Source organism: Lynx canadensis, chromosome A1 (genome assembly GCF_007474595.2).
Source record: "Lynx canadensis isolate LIC74 chromosome A1, mLynCan4.pri.v2, whole genome shotgun sequence".
NCBI lineage: Eukaryota > Metazoa > Chordata > Mammalia > Carnivora > Felidae > Lynx > Lynx canadensis.
In genome coordinates, this window is record NC_044303.2 from 188,849,245 (window position 1) to 188,871,717 (window position 22,473).

The window sequence follows — 22,473 nt, forward strand, 5'->3', positions numbered from 1 at the left end:
CTTTGGTCTTTGAATTTAATCCAGTTTTTATAGTTATTTTTAATTAAAAATAATAGAAGGGTATGGTAAATCAAGCTACTGTACAAATCAGAAGCACAAATAATATACTAGGTTAATTTTAACCATGTTTTAAGAGGCAATTGCCTGGGTCCTATGGTGGAGGAGCCTCAGAATCCTATAGGACCTGGCTTGAATGCCAGTGCTAACTTTCATTAATTCATTCAAGAAATATTTATTGAGTGCCAACAATATTCCAGGTACTGTGTAATAAGCACTGGGGATATAATGGGTTTCTATTCTTTTTTTTTTTTTTTTTTTAATTTTTTTTAACGTTTATTTATTTTTGGGACAGAGAGAGACAGAGAATGAACTGGGGAGGGGCAGAGAGAGAGGGAGACACAGAATCGGAAACAGGCTCCAGGCTCTGAGCCATCAGCCCAGAGCCCGACGCGGGGCTCGAACTCCCGGACCGCGAGATCGTGACCTGGCTGAAGTCGGACGCTTAACCGACTGCGCCACCCAGGCGCCCCGGGTTTCTATTCTTATAAAGCCCCCTTGGGAAGCATTAAATAATACATTAAATAATACACAGATACACATTATAGTAAGGTCTTTGAAGAAAAAGAACATGGTGCCCAGTCAGAGAATGACAAGGTAGAAACAATCTAGACGGGAATGATGGTCAGGGAACACCTCTTCGAGGAGTCTCTTAGGTTGTGAGCCAAAGGCTATGTCAGAGTTAACAGGATGGAAAATGTGGGAGGTGGGCAGGTGGGGAAGCATGCCAAGCATAAGGACCAGCATGTGCAAAGACCATGAGATAATGAAGGACTTGATGAATTCGAATAACTAAAAGTAAGGTGAATCTCTATGGAACACAGAGATCAAAGATACCATGAGTAGGATTGCGACAGACTAAGATTACTGGCCTAGGAAAAAGTTTAGGTTTTATCCCAAGAGGACTGGGAAGTCATTGCAAGGCTCCTTAAGCAGGGGAATGGTGAGATCTGATTTATTTGGTGAAGATTACACTGGCTACAGTGAAGAAAATGGATTTGGGTTGGGATAGGGCAAGATTTAGGGAAACCTGGTGTAAGGTGATTGTGGTGATCCAGCTGAGGGATGAAGGTGGCAGTGGTAATGGAGATGGGAAGAGGTAATGAGTTAGAAATCTTAAGGAGGAAAAGCATCAGTACAGCTTGATGCTGGTTCAGATGGGTGGGTGAGGGAGAGCGAGGAATCAGTAACGACCCCCAGGTTTCTGGCTTGAACAATGCCTGGCAAGGTGGGTCCACAGTCAGTCACTATATTAATTTGCTAGGGCTTTTGTAACAAAGTATCCCAAACTAGTAGTTTAAACAACAGACCTTTATTATGTCACAGTTCTAGAGGCTAGAAGTCTAAGATCAAGATGTTTGCAGGGTTGGCTCCTTCTGGGACTGTAAGGGAGAATCTGTTCCATGCCTCTCCCCTGGCTTCTGGTGGTTTGCTGGCAATCTTTAGCATTCTTGGCTTGTAGATACTTCACCCAGTCTCTGCCTTCATCTTTACATGGCGTTCTCCTTCTGGGCATGCCTCTATGTCCAAATGTCCCCTTTTTTATAAGGATACCAGTCATATTGGATTAGGGCCCATTTTAATGACCTCATCTTACTTACCTAATTACATTCCCAATGACTCTGTTTCCAAATAAGGTCACATTCTGGGGTCCTGGGAGTTAGGCTTCAACAGTTTTTGGGCAGTGGGGGACACAATTTAACCCGAACACTTAACATTTCTGTGCCTCAGTTTTTTCACCTGCAGACTGGGGACAAGAATACTTACCTCATAGAGGTGTTACAAGGAATAAACAAGGAGATATATTTAACGTGCCAAGAATGGTATTTGGCACATAATGGGATTCAGGAATTGTTAGTCTTTTTTTACCCTATTGCCTAATCCACAGAAAATGGGGAACTTCAGATCAGGAGGGAGGATAGGAGAATCCATTAGGGAGGCATCCCGGGGCACTTGGGTTTCATGGTTTCTCAAAGATCATGCCCTGTTAGTGACTGCTTCTAAAATAGTGCAGTCTTGATTCCCCATGATGAGAGCAGTCCTGGGGTTGGATGGGTGATAGAGACTATGCCGCCCAGGTCAGGGAAACAGCACTGTCCCAGGGGTTGGGGCCTCTGAGTTCTAAGGACGGAATGAGTAAGCTTGGGCAAGCACTGCCTCCTCTGGGCCCAAGATTTCCATTCAAAATATCAAGTCACTATTTATTTGTTGGCTGAACACATGTTGGATGAATAAATTATAGAGCACTTACTCTGTGCCAGGCCTGTGCTAATGGCTTATATCCACACTCTAATTTAATTCTCTCAATAGCCCCATGAGATTTCATGGGTGGGGAGCCTGGGCCTTAGAGAAGTCCAATCATTTGCTACACAATAAGTGGTGGAATTGATATCAGGTCTCTCTTCCCTCACCATCTGGTTCTAAACCACTATTTAGTCTGACTTCCCTGTTCTCTGGCTTTAATATTCCAAGTCTCCAAACATCCCCACAAACATGCTCATACTACTTCTTCAGCCTCTGGGGCTCCATGCATGAGTCTGGACTTCTGAACCTGGCTGCCACATTGGGAGCTTCTGAATTTCCCAGCTTTGCTGGAGAGGCCCACTAACCATGGAAGGAGCAATTAGGAGTTGTAACCAGAGGTGTATGAATCAGAGATCCATCCCTTTAAATATTTTGATTCACTTGCCATGTATTTGAGCTCTAATCTATATTTATATCTCTATCTTTCTGAAAAGGATTTCAAAAGGGATGGGAGAAGTAGGTATGAAGACGAAGCTTCTCCTTTCTGGACAATTAGCTAGGGTTGTTTACTGCAGGATTATTTTACCCTTAGGTAATTTCGGGGCTGCTTTTTCTCATTGCCCCTAATACCATTCATTATGTTTCAGCTGCCAATATATGGGCTGTCCCTGTAAGAAAGAGGAATTGTGGGTGGCTCTGAGGCAGCAACCACGGCGATGCCATTCGAATATTAGAACCTGAGTGTTGTTTGGATGGGTCCCTAGTACGGGACATGGTTTTAATGGGTTTATGAGGTTTATTGTGCCCCCTCTCATGGTGGAAAGAGAAAAAGGTACAAAGAACAGTGAGAAAGGGGGAAACCTCTCTCCTTCTCCTCCTTCTTGTTTGGTATTTAAAATATAGTTTAATGAAAACACTTTCTCATCTTTAAGTATACTTTAAGTACAGTAACAATGATTTGGATCTTTTATTTTTTTTTTAAGTTTTATTTATTTATTTGAGAAAGAGGGGGCGGGAGAGAGAGAGAGAGAGAGAGAGAGCATCCCAAGCAGGCTCCACTGTGTCAGTGCAGAGCCTGAAGTGGGGCTCAGTCTCACGAATCCTAAGATCGTGACCTGAGCCGGAATGAAGAGTTGTTCGCTTAACCGACTGAGCCACCCACGTGCCTCTGAGTTGAATCTTTTCATCGGAAACTGCCTTGGCATCAGGACCAAACTGCTTCCTGGAGCACAGGGTTTCCATGCCACCACACTGCTGAGTACCTGGTGCTCTTGAGGCACACATGACACGAGGCCTCCTCTGCTGGGAGTTCTGGGGGTGGCTTCAGGGGCTTGACTGTTATCAAATGTTCATCTGCTTTCAGTTTTACATTCACTGGAGGGATATTCTTGTGAACTTGAGGAGTATGTGCTTTTTCTAATGAAGGCACCTTCATCGTATCTGTCCCCCACTCTGGACGTCTCCTTGTACTTTTTATTCTGGTTGCAGCGTGCAGTTTATGAAGGCGCTGTGGATCCGTGCCATATTTTTATTGGTCTGCAGATGAAGGCTGAAACATTTTATCTGGAATTCTTGACCTGGAAAATGAGTAATGAATCCAGGATGTACAAATGAGAGACTCCACACCTTTGCTCACGGTTTGTAGTCTGCCTGCAGGCTTCGAAACTACTGAGTGCGAAATCCCTGCCGTGAGGGTGGTGGTTATTCCCTTTAGAGGCCACCGAGGGGAAGCTGAGTAGAGGAAGGACCCTGCCTTATGAATATTAACAATAATAAATCTTTTCTGAGAGTTGGCTATGTCATAATTTCCATTTTACAGATGAAAAAATGAGGCTCAGTGAAGTGACATCGTAGGTTCCAACTGATTCCTTTGGCAAACAGCAGACCTGGGAATTCACTCCCACATTGTCTTGAACTAGAGCTCATATACACATGCCCGCTCTATCTGCAAACTCAGATTTGCAAAGTAAAGTCGTCTCAGGTCACAGAACAGCTGATGGGCATCTTAGGAAAATAGCCTTGATCCTGACTTAATAAGAATCATAATCTGAACCTCAACTATTTATCTAGGGCATGTGATGAGCCATCACTGGTCTTGGTAAATGTTCAAGTGCATGACCTTGTTTCTTTCTCACAATGTTCCTAAAGAAGTGGGTACTATTATCATCCCCATTTCATAGGTGAAGAAACTGAGGCTCAGAAGTAAGAAGTGGCATGTGTGTGCCATGTTGCTAATAAATGGTACAGCTAGGGTTCAAAGCTGTGTATTTTATTTCATTTTCATTATTCCACTCTCAATATCAATGACTTGGAAATTTCTTTATCAACTGGAGATTGAAGCTGGGGGCATTTTCATGAACCTAAAGGCAACATTCTTATTAGTAAGCATTTGTAGTTTTCTCCTTGGTAGAAACATATTCTGAGGAATGACTTGCTCTTTATATCCCATATCCATATGGCCCTAATAATCAGACCTTTTTGCTCACTCTAATACTCCTTCTTTCAAGGCTCAGACAACAGCATTGTGTCCTCAGATCGTGTGAGGGCTGGCTGATTCAGCATGACTCAAATGGGGCAGGACCCTTTGCAGTGTCCTCCCGTGTTTACTGTTCCCTTCCCAGGTGAACAACCCCTTCTCCACACCAAAGCTGTCATATGATGATCCCCTTCCATTTCCCTTCTGTGACTTTCGTTTATGCTTTCCACCCCCAAAACCTTTGTCTCCATTTCCCTCCCTTGTAAATAGTCTTTAGTGATACACTAGAGAGAAGCGTATGATCCCTTAAAACCACAGATTGTTTCATCCTGCCCCCAGGGGGTCTCCCTTTCCATTCCAAAGGAGGTGAGTAATGCAGAAAGAAAAAATAGCTAAACACTCTGACTATGTAGAAAAGGAATAGTCAGCACAGTCATTTCCTGACATACATGAAGAAACCTGCATTAAATGAAAGCAGCAGAGTGTGGGGTTCTGGGTAAAAGGATTTTCTGGATACTTTAGGAATAATCTTGCTAGAGTGTACAAGTCTACTTTCCTGCTTCTGGAAAAGTGGCATACCAGGCACAGTGACTCTTTGCTGATTGAGCATTTTTCCTAGTCCTGAGGTCATTGTTCTGGGTAGACATGGGCTTCCATAGCTCCTCAAGCAGACCCAAGCCTAGGACTTCGCTCTTCTTGTGACAGGAGAGATACCTAAAGAATTGTGTCTTCCAGATGGTTAACAGACACATGAAAAGATGCTCAACATCACTCATCATCAGGGTAATACAACTCAAAACCACAACGAGATACCACCTCACACCTGTCACAATGGCTGAAATTAACAGCACAGGAAACAACAGATGTTGGGCAGGATGCATAAATGGGGGAACCCTCTTGCACTGTTGGTGGGAATGAAAACTATGCAGCCACTCTGGAAAATAGTATGGAGGTTCCTCAAAAAGTTAAAAATAGAGCTATACTCTGATCCAGCAATTGCAATACTAGGTATTTACCCAAAGGATAAAAAAAATATAGATTCAAAGGGGTACATGCACCTTGATGTTTATAGCAGCATTATCAATAATAACCAAACTATGGAGAGAGCCCTAACGTCCATCTACTGATGAATGAATAAAGAAGATATGGTATATATATATACATATATATATATATATATATATATATATAATGGATCATTACTCAGCCATCAGAAAGAATGAAATATTGCCATTTGCAATGATGTGGATGGAGCTGGAATGTATTATGCTCAGTGAAGTAAGTTAGTCAGAGAAAGACAAGTATCGTATGATTTCACTCATATGTGGCATTTAAGAAACAAAACAGATGAACATATGGGAGGAGGAGAAAAAAAGAGAGAGGAAAACAAACCATGAGACCCTCTTAAAGATAGATAACAGGGGTGCCTTGGTGGCTCAGTCAGTTGAGTGTCTGACTCTTGATTTTGGCTCAGGTCATGATCTCATGGTTTGTGAGATCGAGCCCCATGTCAGGCTCCATGTGCTGAGAGCACAGAGTCTGCTTGTGCCTTTTCTCCCTCTCTCTCTGCCCCTCACCCACTTGTACTCTCTCTGTCTCTCTCTCTCAAAAATAAATAAATAAATAAATAAACATTAAAAAAAGAGAGAGAGAACAAACAGGGTTGACGGAGGGAGGTGGGTGGGGGATGGGCTAGTTGGGGGAGGATACCTGTGATGAGCACTGGGTATTTATGTATGTAAGTGATGAATCCTTAAATTCTACTCCTGAAACCAGTATTTCACTGTATATTAACTAACTAGAATTTAAATAAAAATTTGAAAAAAAAACCAATGTGCCCTCCACGAGGGTAGGATTTTCATTGTCTTTGCACCCTGCTATATCCCTAGCACCATTTTGCATAGAATACCTACCTCTAAGACATTTTTGAATGAGTGAATAAATAATTTCTTTTCATTTGAAAAAAAATTTTGTCTTCTCTCTTTCTTCCTGACACCTAGAAATTTTCTTTCTTGGTTTTCAACCAATGTATTTTATTAAAAACTAAAAATAATATTTAGGCTTACATTTCTAATGCTGAAGGGGTAGGGCTTCTTGCCTCACTGCCATCCTGACAGGAAGTTGACCCTGTGTCTCCAGTATTTAGTACTCAGCCATTAAGGCATTAATAAAGGTGGAGGTCTCTCTTGTTTTACAGGATTTGTCCAATGGCCCATTTCACTTAGGTGTGCAGGAAGGAGAAGTAAGGCACTTAGTAAGTGCAGCACCTACAAGTTACTTCTTTTAATTCTTACAAAACCCGTCAAATGTAGGCGTTCATTATCCACACCTGAGAGCCTGGGGAAACTGAGGTTCAAAGAGAGTCAGTAAGTTGCCCAAAGTCAGAGAAGAAGTGACTAAGAGAGGATTTGGGTGTAGGATTCTCAGTCTTTAATGCAGAAACTCTTCCCACTGGCACCCACTGGCTGGGTTGGAGTCCAAATATGGAAAACTCATCCCTCCCAACTTGGAGACCTCTTGGCCTTAAGCAAGGGAGGGCCATTGGATGCTTGGCAAAGATACGTTCTGGAGGCCTCATCCTCCTGGGAAGGTCTAATATTACCAACATTGTCGTTGACCAGCCCAACCCAGTGTATCCTTCCCTTGAGCTCCTCCACCTGCCCCCCTCTCCCTTTACTATAAGCAGCCTGGGAGAAGATTTCTTATAATCTCCAATGTGAGTTCATTCCCCGAACCACTGGTGCCTGGTTATGCATCTTGGCCAAATGTGGGAACACTTCTTAACTTAATTTACCTGTTTGTATACAGGTACTCATGATTCCTCACATTAATATACAAGGTTTCAAGCACATTCTCATTCCCATGGTTTTATTTTGTCTCTAGGAATTTAAATTAATTTTTGAAAGCTCACTTATTGAGCATTTATATGCCAGGTTCAAATCTGTTTAGATTCATGTTCTAGTTTATCTTCACAATGCCCCTATGGAATCATTATTTCCATTTTAGGACTAGGAAACTGAGATTAAGTAACTCATCCAAAGCCCCATATATCCATGAAGTGAAGGAAATTGTCTGAATCAAGAGTTGAAATACACAACTTCTATCTTTTACTCTTTATTAGATTATTAGATTATAAAGTGTTCTTTCCACTTTTCAGGTGCTAAGAGATATGCCTAAATTCACACATCAGCAGAATAAGGATTAGAACAGGCCTAAGGCATAACTTTATGGACGGAGTGTTTGTGACACAATCATGCAATCTTTCTTCAAATTCATAAGGATGCCTTCAAATTCATAGAGTCTGTCCCACATCACACCAAAGGCTGATGTCAACAGTTCCTTTTGAGTATTTTACTGTCCCAGATTAGAGTCTGTCCCACATTACACCGCAGAAATGCGGTGCTGGTGACTCCATGAAATAAATCATATTTGCGTGAAGTTAGGTAAAGCCCCCTCCCACCAAGGTCTGGAGGCTGCCTAAGGCCTTTCCTCAAGTGGTCCTGCCTCCCTGTCCACCACTAAGTGAGTTTGCTGGCTCTGTGCCCATACCCAGGCCTGGGATTTATAGTCCAGGCTGCCCTCACACCCCTGGGGGCCCTCCCACAGCCTCCAGAGCCCAGACTGTGGCCTGAGGCCCCAGTGACCCTGCTCTCCCAGAAGGCATTGCTCCCTGCTGGCAAGGTGCCAGCTTTGGGTGGGGTGGGCTAAGGTAGGCTGGGGCAGGAGAGGAGCCAGTAAAGAAACAGTTTATTTCTGTGCCCTGACTTTGGCACGGAGAGACATTTGGGGGAGTTTGAGTCCTAGTGACCAGCCCCAGAAGTTTTCAGGGATTTGAGATTCCTGATTTGGCCCTGAACAAGCCCATGTAGGATCTGCTGATAGTCTCCATTGCCAGAAAGCCCAAAGATGACCTGAGGTCTCCATGGGAGACCCCTTGGATGTCCACACTGGGGCCCTCCACACAAGCATGTGCCCTCCAGGCAGCCAGCATCCCTCGAGGAAGTCAACTGGGGCTGGAAGGGCAGCTTGGGGTAAAACAACACCAAACTTCCCAGAGTTGATGGTTCTGTTTTATTCTTCAAGTTTTCTCCTCTCTCCTTCCTTTAATTCCTTATCTCTTTTCTCTTCTCTCCCATCAAAGAGCCGGCACATTCTGGGTTCAGATACCAGTTCCACTTGTAATCAGCCATGTGGCTGTCAGGAAACTACTTAACCTCTCCATGTCTCAGCTTTTTTTTTTTTTTACCTGTAAAATAGGAATGATAAAATCTTTGCAATTTCTAAGAATCGGAAGTAGAGTGTGTTAAATGCCAAATAAATGGCAATAATGATAATAATTTAGTATTGTTACTATGTGGCATGGTTGGGAAACTAGCTAAAGAATTTTACTTCATCTCTAAGTGTACGTACCAGATATATCATTAGCGATCAAGACTTTAAGGAATAAGCCTTTAATCAGGGCTCAGGGGCTTTTAAGAAGAAAAATATAGGTATTAAAGCTATGGGGGGGGGGCGCCTGGGTGGCACAGTCAGTTAAGCATCCGACTTCAGCCAGGTCACGATCTCACGGTCCGTGAGTTCGAGCCCCGCGTCGGGCTCTGGGCTGATGGCTCAGAGCCTGGAGCCTGTTTCCGATTCTGTGTCTCCCTCTCTCTCTGCCCCTCCCCCGTTCATGCTCTGTCTCTCTCTGTCCCAAAAATAAAATAAAAACGTTGAAAAAAAATTAAAAAAAAAAAAAAAGCTATGGGAAAACATTGTAGAGACCAATAAGGATCAATCACACATGTCGCCTTCTGAGTGCGAAGAGCCCTCTGTTACTCTGGGTCTCTCTAGGTCTCTGGATACATGTACCTTTATCTGTCACTGGAAAAAATACACTCACAGACCACTCCCACCTTGAACCCTTCAGTCCTGAAGAGAGACAAGAAATGAATTATAAGTTCATTGCCCAAGCTCAAGAGAGAGCAAGAAATCCAGTGTGATGCTGGACAGGCTCAGCATTCCTGTCAGCAGAAGATTCTGTTGGCTGATGAAGCGGACCATGGGGACACGTTGGAGGTACACTAACTCCACGGGTGCAGTCTTGGGGAAGGCTGATGTCAGCAGTTCCTTTTGAGTATTTTACTGTCCCAGATTAGAGTCTGTCCCACATTACACCAAGCCCTTTGTTCTCTAACCAACTGGCTTTCTATGTGTCACACACTGGGCACAGATAACCAGACCGAAACTAGGCGATCAGAAGGCTAGTTCTCCAAACCGGGCAACTTTACAAGGTCAGGGCAGTGGGCAATAAAGCGTCAAATGCAGGAGGCAACAAATAGACTGCAGTGATAAATGTTCAAGGCTAATTACTCGAGATTGAAAATGGGGGAATAGAGGTGAATGAAAGAGAGAAAGAGAAAGAAACCTCCTATCTGAAATTGAAATCCTTCCCCTGAAGAAGCACACATCTGGAATTCGTTCTTGCAGCAGGCAGCCACAGACTAGCTCTCTACCAGGACCCTGCCCAGCCACCGTGTGACGGTGACTGAATACAGGCTGTGCTTTGCGTGGGGCTGATAGAATGTTTCTCTGATAAATATTCCTGCCAAAGTTAGTTTTCGAGCCATGGTTCATAAATATACAGTATTCCAGCAAAAAAGTACAGAATGTCCTCCTGGGGCTGACAAGCAAATAGTTTCATAAATAACCCTCTTGACACGTGTAAGATGTTAGCATTCTTGAGGTTTGGGGCAAGGGCAGATGTGGATTTAATTGCTCGATTCAGTCTGGAGCCACACTGGACTTGGATGTTAAGTCTTGGGGGCTGATGGAAATGTTTTTCTTGGCTCGAGATATCGCGTTGCTTGTCAACACTGAGGACAAAGGCTTCTCCTCAGGACATTTTGGTCCAGGGTGGAGTGCTGCACAGGTGAGTCTGACCAGATTGGCATACAAGGGGATTCGCACTGGGGCATCAAATAAAAGGCATTTCTTTACCTCAAGGAAGGGCTCAGCTGAGCCACAATATCGACTGCTTTGGGGGCACTGAGTGCCCAACCCCGGGCAATGTTGACAGGGAAGGGGGAGAACGTTCCAAAGAAGCCTCCTATTTTGATAATTTTTTTGTTTGTTTTGTTTGTTTTGTTTTGTTGTTGTTTTTGGTAAAAAAAAAAAAAAAACAACAACAACAAAGTTTGGGCAGATTCTAGAGTAGGCCAGATCAAGCACTGAGTCTAGGGGGATTTTCATATGAGCAGCATGATTGGATCCTTAATTAGTGGGACAGAGTATAGTTTGTCAAAAATGGGTATTATACTGACCCCATCACATTTCTAGGATTCCCATCTCTGAGGCCCACTGAAGTCTAACCTATTCATACAGTGTTATCTAGGTTGAAAGAATGAGGACATTACACTCCTGAGCATCTTAATAATCATTTCTATGGCGCCTTAAAGCTTTCCAGGCCCTTCAACATCCACAACTACAATTGAGTAGCCCTGTGAGGGAAATTGGGCAGGTGGTACCATTCCTATGTTACGGATGGGAATGCAGAAGCCAGGTGAGAGGAAGGTAACTGCACGGGGAACCCAAAGACTAAATGACAGAACAAGGATTTGCATCCAGGCCCTTGGCCTCTTGGAGTTATGTCAGTGAATGGCTTGGTTTCTCAGGCATGCTAGATAAGAAGGGAGCAGGAGCAGGGAGAAATGAGCTCTAGAGTGGGAAGATTTTGATGGTGGGCAATGACAGGAAGATTTCTCAACATGCTGGGGACTCCGTTCCAAGGGGACACCTTAAGCAGACGTCTGGAAGATAATAAGCCACACCAGCAACCTTACGCTCCCACCCTGTGACTGGAGCCAGTGGCAGACACAACATCACCTTAATGTTCTGAGGTGTGAGAAGGGCCCTTGCAGGTCTCAATTACAGTGTATCGACAGACCGCATGGCGGCCTGTTTCCGAAGACGGTTCTGAATTCACCTGTGAAGACAGCAGCTTTAATAGTTTTTAAAAACAGGGTAAGAAATCTTTCCATCCTCTCATTTACTAAGTATATTGTATTTCTGTGCATTGACTAGAAGGGCTAAATCAGTTAGCAGTGGATAGTAAGACAAAGGTACTAGTAAGAATTGTTGTCCTCTGACAGCTGAGTCGAGTACCTGGGTTAAGCACTTGATATTTGTACCCAGTTTATCAAGTGGGCTGAACTCGTGGTGGGGGGCACGAACAGGAAGTGGATTTCTTTTGCCCTCCAGATGCTGTGCTCCTGACCACGCTACAGACCCCTTGCCAGCACCCTGGTGGCATCTTGGACAGATCTCTCCCCTGTTTTCTAATCAGTTTAGGTTATAAAAACAGGTACTGCTCTGGTTATTCACAATCAACTCAGGTATTAATGGTCCCCTCAAGGCCATACTAAAAACTTCAATATCCCCTCTCATTCAGAGTGCCTGCACCCTGAACTCAGGCTAGAGGGACATGCAGTGGGGATGGGGGGTGGTCTCTTCTTTCACTTGTTCTTAATGTTCTTTCCTGTCCCTGTGGCTGGCTGGCTTCTTCAGAGATGGGGCTGGGGATTAAGGAAAAAGGGACTCTCTTATGGGACTGAATTGGCCATCAGTGCTCTGTTTGGCAGGTGTGCATTTGGTGGCTCTTATGCATATACTTGCAAATTCTCAGAGGTCCAGACTGAACACTGAAGCAGACCTCTTGTAACATTCTTGGCTCTTGCCCTGTTTGCTCAATAGCATCTTTCTACTCGGGGCCCACCATGAGGGCTTAGGCCCCTCTGGCTTCTGCAGCATCCCCATGGTCCCTAGAAAAACTCCTGTGTTCTTTCCTTGCCAGATGTGTGGGCTGGCTTTTCCCTACCAGGTCCTATATCCTGGCTCTACTGTGGCATGTGACTCCACCTCCCTCTAGTCTTTTGTAATGACCAACCTCTGTAGTCATGGATGCCACCAAAGGCATGCCATCCTATCCCAGCAGCCCTCTCACTGCTCTTGGCCTTAGTCCCAGGATAGCACTGGTCCTGCCATTCTGCACCTTTGTGAAGACCTGGCCAGGTGTGAGATGCTTGCCTTCACTTCTTCCAGGCATTCCCAGTCTCTGTGACTGTTTCTTTTGACTACACTCACCCCTCCTTCAACACATTTGTCTTGTGAAGGGACACTTCTCTGTGCTTATCCCTGAGCTTGGGAGGGGACATGCAACAAGAAACCTTTCTAGACAATTCCCACACCTTTGAACCTCCAGTCTTCTCTTTCATTGCTTGTCAATCAGTTATTCTTGCTGTACGGGTCCTGCTACCCTATATGTTATTAAGTCTTCCCCGGAGAACTAGCACCTCTGTTTAGCATATAGAGGCACTTACCTTTTATGGTACTGAGTGTGAGAGCGTTAACTGAATTTTAGAGACAATAGGAATTTAAATTTAACGTTCTATTTATATACCTAAACTTGACAACAACCCTGTAGCTCTAATTATCCCCATTTTAAAGACGAACACACTGAGACCCAAGGAGTTCAGTGACATGTCAAACGACAGCGAAGCAGCAGGAGAGTCTGGATTGGTTCTCACTCTGATCTGAACCCAAAGCCAGTGCTCTCAACCTGGGACATGAAGACAGCAAGAAAGCCATTAGCCCAAAAGTCTGCAGACCTAGCGAAAGAAAGAAGTGGGAAGGAGAAATTCTCAAATCTGTGTCCTGTTTGTATCTGTTATCCGAAAGCCTTGATTTCAGTAGTCTGTATGTGATGGTGGGGCTGGAGCAGCTCAGTTAATTTGCATCTCGTGAAAGCTGAATCACGCTGTCCTTAATTGACAAGCACAAATGGCTCTGGCAAAGGTGACGGAGCCAAGTGCAAGGCACAACGCCGTCAGAGTTGACAACAGAAGTTTGATTAAAGAACGAGCTAACCAGGGTTCCCTGTGTGATGTCAGTCCTCTTACCGATCTCCTGCGTGTAGTCAAATGAATAATTATAGTCTACCTGAAACACAGATTTTCCCTTTCAAAGTGCATTCATATTTGTGATGTTTTTAATGTGTCCCCTACAATCAGGCAGTCAGAGCAAGGACTGCAAGACCGCCCAATTTTTACATAAGAAAGCCAAGCCCTGGGAATCCTGGAGTTCCCCCAAGGGTAAGGACTGGAGATCCCATTTCCTCCCTTCCTCTGAGTGCTTCGCTCAAGTGAGACTCTTCAACAGTATATTCAAAGAGGCCTCAAGGAAAGCAGATGTCCCTGGCTGCTCTCTGAGTTCCTGCTGGGCTGCTTTTGTAGGCACAGGGGAGAACCCTTTCCACTGGCTTGAGTCTTGCTTTTGTTCACTCTCCCTGTCTACACTCTCACTGTATATATTCAATTCCAGGCACTTTTTTTTTTTCTTTTTTAGGAGAAAGCAGAAGACAGATCAAGGGGCTGACAACATAGGGACAAACTTAGTATTGTGCTGTCTATCTCTAGGGGGTGCACAGGCACTGCCTCCCACATTCCCTTCCCCTCTGTTCACAGGAAGAACTGGGAGCAATAATTTCAGTAGTAACTCCTCTTTGTCGAGCACTGACAATGACTGTGTGTTAGGTATGGTGTTAGGTGTTTCACATGCATTGTTTTCCTTATTCCCTTCAACTACTGGAGAAAGAGGGACCTCAGGTCCATAGCTTCTCCTCTAAAACCCTTGAAGCCAGGTGTGTTTCAGAATTCAGAATATTTTAGTTGTTAGAAAGGTAACATGGTTCACCTGCTCTATGTTATCCAACATCCTCAGCAGGGTCTGTGGCAGCATCTTGTTACCAAACACATTCATATTTCTGTGATGAAATGGAGAAACAGCCATAAAAGAGGGATAACATAAAGGCTATAAATAGCCTCATGTCAATATGGATCAGTTTTTGCTGCCATATCAATGTATGCCAAACGTGGTGAAGAAACTTGTGTTTTTCAGATCTCTGTGGATTGTAGAATTGCAGATGAGGGATGGTGGGTCTGTATTATTATGCTCATTTACAGGTGTAGATATAGAAGTTCAGATAGTTTCCATGAGTTGTCCAAACTACAGAGCTGCTGAGTGGCAGAGCTTGGATACAAACCCAGGCCTCCTGATTCTAGCACCTGCTCTATCAGCCACAAGACTTCCATAGTACATCTGTCCCTCGAAGCATCAGACACAATATTTGCATTAACCAGCAGCTGTAGTTTTTATTCATTGAGGGCAAGGGTAGGAGAACCTTTGGAATCTCTCAATTCAGTTTTAAGAATACGTATAGTCTGCCACAGATGGGCACTGTGTGCTCTACTTAATATTGGCCCATGAACCAGCAACGTCGGCATCACCTGGGAGCTTATAAGAAATACAGGATTTCAGGGGTTCCTTGGTGGCTCAGTCGATTGAGCATCCCACTCTTGATTTTGGCTTAGGTCATGATCTCAGGGTCGTGAGGTTGGGCTCTGTGCTGCTCACAGAGACTACCTAAGATTATCGCTCTTCCTCTCTCTCTGCCCCTCCCCCCCTCTTTTTTTTTTTTTTTTTCAAGGAATTGCCCACTTATGCTGTTTCAGATCTTCCCGTGTGATGAGAAGCTTCGTGTGGAGGCTGGGCACAGTTAGAGTGGCACATTCCTATTTTTAAAACTTTATTTATTTATTTATTTATTTTTGAGAGACAGAGAGAGACATGGCACGAGTGGCGGAGGGGCAGAGGGAGGGAGACACAGAATCCGAATCAGGCTCCAGGCTCTGAGCTGTCCCCACAGAGCCTGACATGGGGCTCGAACTCACAAACCACAAGATCATGACCTGAGCCTAAGCCGGACGCTCAGCCGACTGAGCCACCCAGGCGCCTCTCTCTTTTTTCCTCTTTAGGAAGAAAGAAAAGAAAGAAAAGAAGGGCAGGATCTCAGGTCTCACCCCAGACCTCTGAATCAGAAATGCATGTTAACAAGCTCCTTGAGTGGTTTACTGGCACAGCCCAGTTTGAGCAGCTGTGGCCTGGAGCTCTTTTCTTGACTAATCTCATTTAAGCCCCACAACAACTCTGTGAGGTAGGCACTGTTGTCATCCATCTTAGACAGCTAAGAAAAGTGAGGGCCCGAGAGATTAAATAACTTGCCTAAGGTCACATGACTGGTAGGTTCCAATGGGGGGGGGGTTGGCATGACTCCAGGGTTCAGTTCATCACCAAACTGTCTTTTTCCTTGCAGGCAGGAAACAAAACATGAGATACCCTCAGGGGCATTGGATGGGCCTGCTCCTGTTGAATGGTAAGGAGAGAGATGAATCCCAACCGCAAACTGGTGGTTGCAAAGGAGCCTTTCCTCCACCATCTCTCACCCTCAGCTCCTCTATCGGATATAGCAGCCAGCAGAGCTGTTTACACCTGTTCTCATTCTCCACCTCCTAGACACAGAGTATAATTTCACTGCCTTTTTTCACTGGAACACAGGCAGGTCATATGCCTTGCATTGGCCAGTGGGGAGTGAGTGAAAGTGCTTGCATCATCTCCGGCCGATCCATTTACTTCTCAGTGCCAGACAGAGCAGCACCCCTGATCCCTAGCATAGTGGTCCTGGAACCATAACTGGTGATGAAGCGTCTGTCAGCCTGGAGCCCTCAGCGATTTCAAGGAGCAGAGCCCCCACTAAACACACACTGGACAGATAATGCAAGTGAGAAACAACCTTTGTGTGGTTAAGCCTCTGAGATTTGGGGGGTTGTTTGTTACCCTGGCATAACCTAGCCTATCCTGGCTGACTCTCTGACTCATCTTCCTTTGCTCCGGAGGGACTGATTTACACTGCAGGAATGCCAGCCAGCAGCTCTGTGGGTGGGAAAAATGTACCTGCTTTTATGTACCCAAGCTAATAGCCGCTTTCTCCCTACTGCCTGTGAGAGTTTGTCTCTTTCTCCTCCTTTCTTTCTTGGTGCCAAATTTATTTCTGATTTGTTTTCCTTGTTGAACCTCTACAACTCCTTATTTTCCAAGGCTATTTTTAGTGACTCTATTCTACCCTGAAGGAAATAGTTCACATCTTGGTGCCCAGGGCTTTTTTAGCTCCTTTTAATGGGAGAGGATAGCACATATCAACAATTCTTTTAGTCACCAAGTCATTTCCCCAAGAGGCTTAGAGAAGAACAAAATGTCTCCTCCATCAAATGAGTTTTGGATGCTAGACTCCAACCTCCTCATTGTGCATGATCTTCCCGGTACAAACAAGACTTTAACTTTCCATTGCTTCCTTCCTTTTGGAGGTTAAAGCCTGGGTTCCTTAAACCTGGTGATTTTCCTGGCCTACTGGACTGGTCTTTGGGGGTGGGGTTCAAAAATCTATGTCTTTTAAAAGCTCTTTAAGTGATTTTCTAGAGAGAATTTGATGACAGCTGTTTGGGAAGTCTTGGGTTGGCTATGTATTCTACATACAGAGCCACATATATTTGTTGTAACGTGATATCTCCCTGTTCATCAAGAAGTCATCCTTGATAAAAATATATATACATAATTAAAAACAACATTCCCCATGGATATTTATAGCAACTTTATTTATAACTGCCAAACTTGGCAACAACCGAGATGTCTTTCAGTAGGTGAATGAATCTATAAACTGTGTTATATCCAGATGACGGAACAATATTCAGTGCTAGAAAGAAGTGAGCTACCAATCATGGAAAGACACAGAGAGCCTTAAACACATATTACTAAGTGAGAGAAGCCAATCTGAAAAGGCTACATACTGTATGATTCCAGTTATATGAGATTTTGAAAAAGGCAAAACTATGGAGACCATGAAAAGGTCGGTGTGTTCTAGGGATTGGGGGGCAGGAGGGATAAACAGGCAGAACACAAAGAAATTTTTGGGCACTGAAACTATTCTGCACAGTAGTGCAATGGTGGAGGCATATCAGTGTATGTGTCAAACCCCATAGAATGTACAGTACCAAGAAGGTAAACTATAGACTTTGGTGATAATGATGTGTCCATGTAGGTTCATGGGCGATAACAAACGTACTGCTCTGGTGGGAGATGTTGATGGTAAGGATGATTGTGCATGTGTGGGGTCTATGGGAACTTTTTGCACCTTACTCAATTTTGCTGTGAACTTAAAACTGCTCTAAAAAGTCAAGTCTACTGAAATAACAACAGTAACATTCTCTTTCATGCTTCTGGAGGAGACGATACCTTCTTGGGAGCGAGTCTGAGGGGTGAAGCTGAGCACTCCAGTTCTCTTACGGGTTTGCTATTTGCCATTCAATGTCTTCCATCTTACCAGCAAGGCCAGTCAGAACAAAAACAAGTGTCAGAGAGTAGGAAGTGCTTAGGCATGAACTGGAATAACTAGGATGAGCAAGGCCCTATTAGGGGGAAGGTTGTGACCCATTTCTTATCCAGCAATCTACAGCCAGACTTCTCCACTCTGTCTTCTCAAGGGATGTCAGGGAAGTGATGGCTTTGTATTTTTGCTATTTGTTCTGTGGGGGCCATGATCATCATGGCTTGTGGAGACCAGGAAGGAAGCAAGGGGTAATCGGGCAAAAGGGCAGCATGTACCACAGAAGCACCTGGAGAGATGCCAACAGACCACAGGCAAGGAGGCAAGAAGTACACAAAATTCAGAAGGTAGGAAATCAGAAGCCAGGCGAGTAGACTGAGTAATGGATGGGAGGCAGGAGCATCTGACCAGTGAGAAAGCCTCTTATCAATTTTATTTTACAGGGGGAGCCTATAGTGTGAAATGAGACACTAGGGTCCAGTGGTGGCCATGATGGTGAAGAACAAGTGGGGTAACCTCCCAGTAGGGGGAGGGAGGTGCTCAGAGTCAAGGATGCTACCGGCTCATCACTGCAACATGTGACCAAGAGTTAACCAGCTTTCACAATGTCCCCTGGAAGTCAGTTGCCAAACCAAGGCTCTCCCATGCCTGGGAAGGAGAAGAAAATGGTTAAAAGACAGGAAGCAAAAGTGTCTCCATTGGGCAGCCACCAAATTTACCAGCCATCAAAACCTTTGCCTTTGGGGAGCCTGGCTAGCTCAGTCGGTTAAGTATCTGCCTTTGGCTCAGGTCATGATCTCACGGTTCGTGGGTTTGAGCCCTGCATGGGGCTCTGTGCTGTCCGCACAGAGCCCTCTTTGGATCCTCTGACCACCTCTCTCTGCTCCTCTCCTGCTCACTCTCTCTCTCTCTCTCTCTCTCAAAAATAAATAAGTAAATAAATAAATAAATAAAATTAAAAAACCCTCTATCTTTGATACAGCCTGGGAATATTTTAAGAGAATATCTGTTGATATTTAAAATAAATTAAAATAAAAGGATCAGCCTAGTTCATGAATAGCTGTGAAATAATAATCAAGAGCCTAGCTTATGTTTCAAGAAGGAATCTGAAATATGCTGGCCTAGTGTTTAGATGCTAGAAACATGCTAATGGTAATACTAGTAGTCTTTGTAATCATAGTAAGTAACAATGACAATAATAATATGTCAGTAACTGCTGAACCTCTCAGCTATGGTTAGAGATGTGTTGCTGTGCAGGTCTGGCCCGGGGGCAAAGTTTCTGGGCTTTCCTGTGGTTTTCCAGTTTTCCTCTGGACTGTAAACCCACCTTCAGCCCAGGATGTGGTATAATTGACACTATAGTGTAAACAAATGTGAAGGTCAATGTGATCCCTGTTTTAGGGAGGTGCTGTCCAAATCCTATTTTGATGGTGGAATGCAAGGTAATGCTGTTGATGCTGGGCTTTAAGGTGGGAGGAGGAGTGGGGTGAGGGGTGGTATTTGGGGGGGGGTGCAGACTGTGTGATGTTGAGGCTTATTAGTGGCTCTTCCACAGCCCTTGAAACCATACTTTAACAAGTGAAAAGCTTTGCAAGCTGTAAAGGACTATTAGACGCCAAAACAAATTACTTTTCTTATTATAGGTGACCAGGAGCAGATACTGATGCCACAGGAAGAGCAGAGGGAGCTGGAGGAGTGAAGGCTGAGAGGTGAGTTATTAACAATTTCCGAGTACATGAAACACTACAGAGCAAAAGTTGAGATGCAGCTGTTCTCGACAGCCACCAGAGTCAGAAAAATAAGCATGACTGACAGCAGGAGGAGGGAATTAAAAAAGATCTAGAACAGTATTAAGTACAGGAGAGTGTGGCAAATAGTATCCATTCACGCAGTCATTCAGCAAACCTTTACTGAGCACCTACCGGGCGGCAGGCACTCTGCTAGGTGTCGGAAGTATGAAGATAAAGCCAAAGCCTCTGCCCTCAAGTGGTTCACAGAATCACATCAGCCCAGTCGTCACCTCCGCAGATATGTGCCTTCCTCCCTGTAAATGCCTCGTAGATATTCATCTCATGAATGGCTGAAATAGGATTGAACCAGTGGGAAAGACAAAGAAGCCATCAGGTATCACAGATCCTTTCTCTAGCCTGGGGTTGATGTACGCCTTTCCCGAGGCAGGAAGGTGGCTGATGGAGATCTATGTCCAATTGAAGATGCCACTTATAATTAGGTTTGATTCCCTGAAGTGCTGTTTTTGGAGAAAGTTGTCCAGTATTTGAGGAAGGCCAAGTTTAACAAGTTAGACCTGAAACTTCACCAACCCTCCAAGTCAAGTCCCCCGGCCAAGCGTTTATATTTAATTGGATGTTGTCACCAGTCATCTGCTCCAAGAATGCAGAACACTACTTTCAAAGCAGATACCTTTTTTGGAGCTGCACAGTGCAAATCTTGATGAGTGGAGTCAAAACAGCGCCTGGCAGTGTGACTGACAACCTCACATCAGTCAACTCAGAAAGAACTGGAAGGCTTCCACCTCCTTGCCCGCCTCTGCCACAAAGTGCCTCACACACCATGTGCATCTGGCTGGCCATCCACTAGGCAGACGTCGCAGCGTGTGGTCTGAGTGAATCCCAGCCTTCTCCTTTCTGTGCCTGCAAAGCTGTCCCCAATTCCCTTGAAGCTCCCTGGACGACGCCCACACAAAGGCCTTTCCACCCGCCGGAGCTTCTTCCTGTTGCTGTGCCTTGCTTTTTTCTTCACAGCTCGATAAACCCTTCTCATCTCATATTTATCAAATGCAATCACAAAGGGACCACTTAATTAACAGGCTGCCATTGTGTGGAAGATGATTTGGAAGCGTACAGCCATTTAAGAAACCTCACACTGTTCCAGACGACAAAAACAGTAGGATGCACCATCTGGGAGGAAGCTTCCGCTGAAACAGACGCCAGTGTTTCCATGATTAAGAACCTAATATTATAACATCATAGTATGCTGTGCCATTTGGTTAGCAGAGGCAGCCTTGCGAGTGAGTGTTCTCAGGTCTCGCCTGCTTAGATGCAGCCAAATCATTCAGTATCAAAATATTTGCTCTGGCAAGGGGCCCTGGTTTATAGTGCTCTTGTATCTATTCCCCCATCAAGCCTATGCGGGGTGGACACACTGAAAGAGCTTAATTAAAACTTGCCAAGGAATTTGTTGGCTCTGACTACAGGTAGGGTGAGGGTGTGGGTACTATGGCTTGTGAAGGCAACTGCAGGTGAATTCACAGTTCCAACGGGGATGAAAAAATTAATATGATGTAAATATTGCCTACAAGAACTGAAAAAAGCTTACCTGATCCCCCTAAAATATAACTGCTACTCTGTTTATACACACACACACACACACACACACACACACACAAACACAGCTACTCCTTATGGAAAATTTAGAAAACATAGTTAAGCAAAAATTTAAAAATAAAAATTACCCATAATCCTCAGAGAGAGCAATCTTTTTGTATATTTCCTTCTGATCTCTCTCCGCCCCCCTTACATTTTCTGCATTATATTCTGTGTAGAGCAGTTCCTACGTTATTTCTTAGGCCATTTTTAGTCTCATGTGTACATTGTTCGTGACTTCTTGCCCCCTGGTAAAAGTCTCTTTACCTCCTTTCTGGCTATCCAAATCCTACTCTGGACCAACTTCCGGCCCTACCTTCTAATCTCATCCACATTAGAAAGAATATGGGATTATAGAGACTTTCATTTGGTCCACTGAACAAGCTGTGGACATGGGCAAACTACTTACCTTCTCTGAGTCTCAGGTGTCTCCTTATGATAATGGAGATGAGAACCTTGCAGAGCTATGGTCACAGTTAAATGAGGTGAGGTGAGTAAAGAGCAATGTCAGTAGATGAAGAGTCTGTTTCTTCCCTGGTTCTCTGTGTACCCAGAGCACCTGGAGTGTTCTGCTCCCAATTTTGCCCATTCTAGATACTTCAACACCTTCCGTTGTTTCTAGGATACAATCCCCGGTTGGTATGGTGGTCTAAAAAACTGCTGATCAGCTTTATTTTGAACCAAGCTTCCCCTCATTCTCCATGTCAGTCACCTGACTTTCCCCCAGAGCAGGGTTTGCATGCACTGGTCCCTCTACCTGGATCAATCTTCCCTCCCATCTCTACCTTGTTATCTACTTCTCATCTTTCATAGCTAGGCTCACTTGTCACATTGTTAATGATTCCTGCCCAGGCTGTCCAGAGTAGAGCAATCCTCTGCTGCCTTCTCATAGTGTCACATACCTATGCCTGGGTCTTTTTTTATTTATTTCTTTGGGTCTTTTTAAAAAATTAGTATTTTCCCTCCCAGAATTAGTCTTCATGAGAGTGAGCATCATGGCTGCTTTTGTTCTCCAGTGGATTTCTAGTGCCCATCACAGAACCTGACATACAGTTGCTTCG

The 22,473-nt window shown here is 44.4% G+C and overlaps 1 long non-coding RNA gene and 1 pseudogene across 2 annotated transcripts in view; one reads left to right on the top strand and one right to left on the bottom strand.

Annotated features, from left to right (window-relative positions):
* Positions 1-3,505: 3,505 nt before the first annotated feature.
* Positions 3,506-14,572, bottom strand: LOC115521288 (annotated as a pseudogene).
* A 1,743-nt stretch (positions 14,573-16,315) lies between these two features.
* LOC115522636 overlaps positions 16,316-22,473 on the top strand; it is a 44,642-nt gene continuing 38,484 nt past the window's right edge. For both annotated transcript variants that reach the window (XR_003971527.1, XR_003971533.1), the window contains exons 1-2: positions 16,316-16,430; positions 19,673-19,738. This is a non-coding gene — a long non-coding RNA (uncharacterized LOC115522636). The remainder of the gene's footprint in view (positions 16,431-19,672; positions 19,739-22,473) is intronic.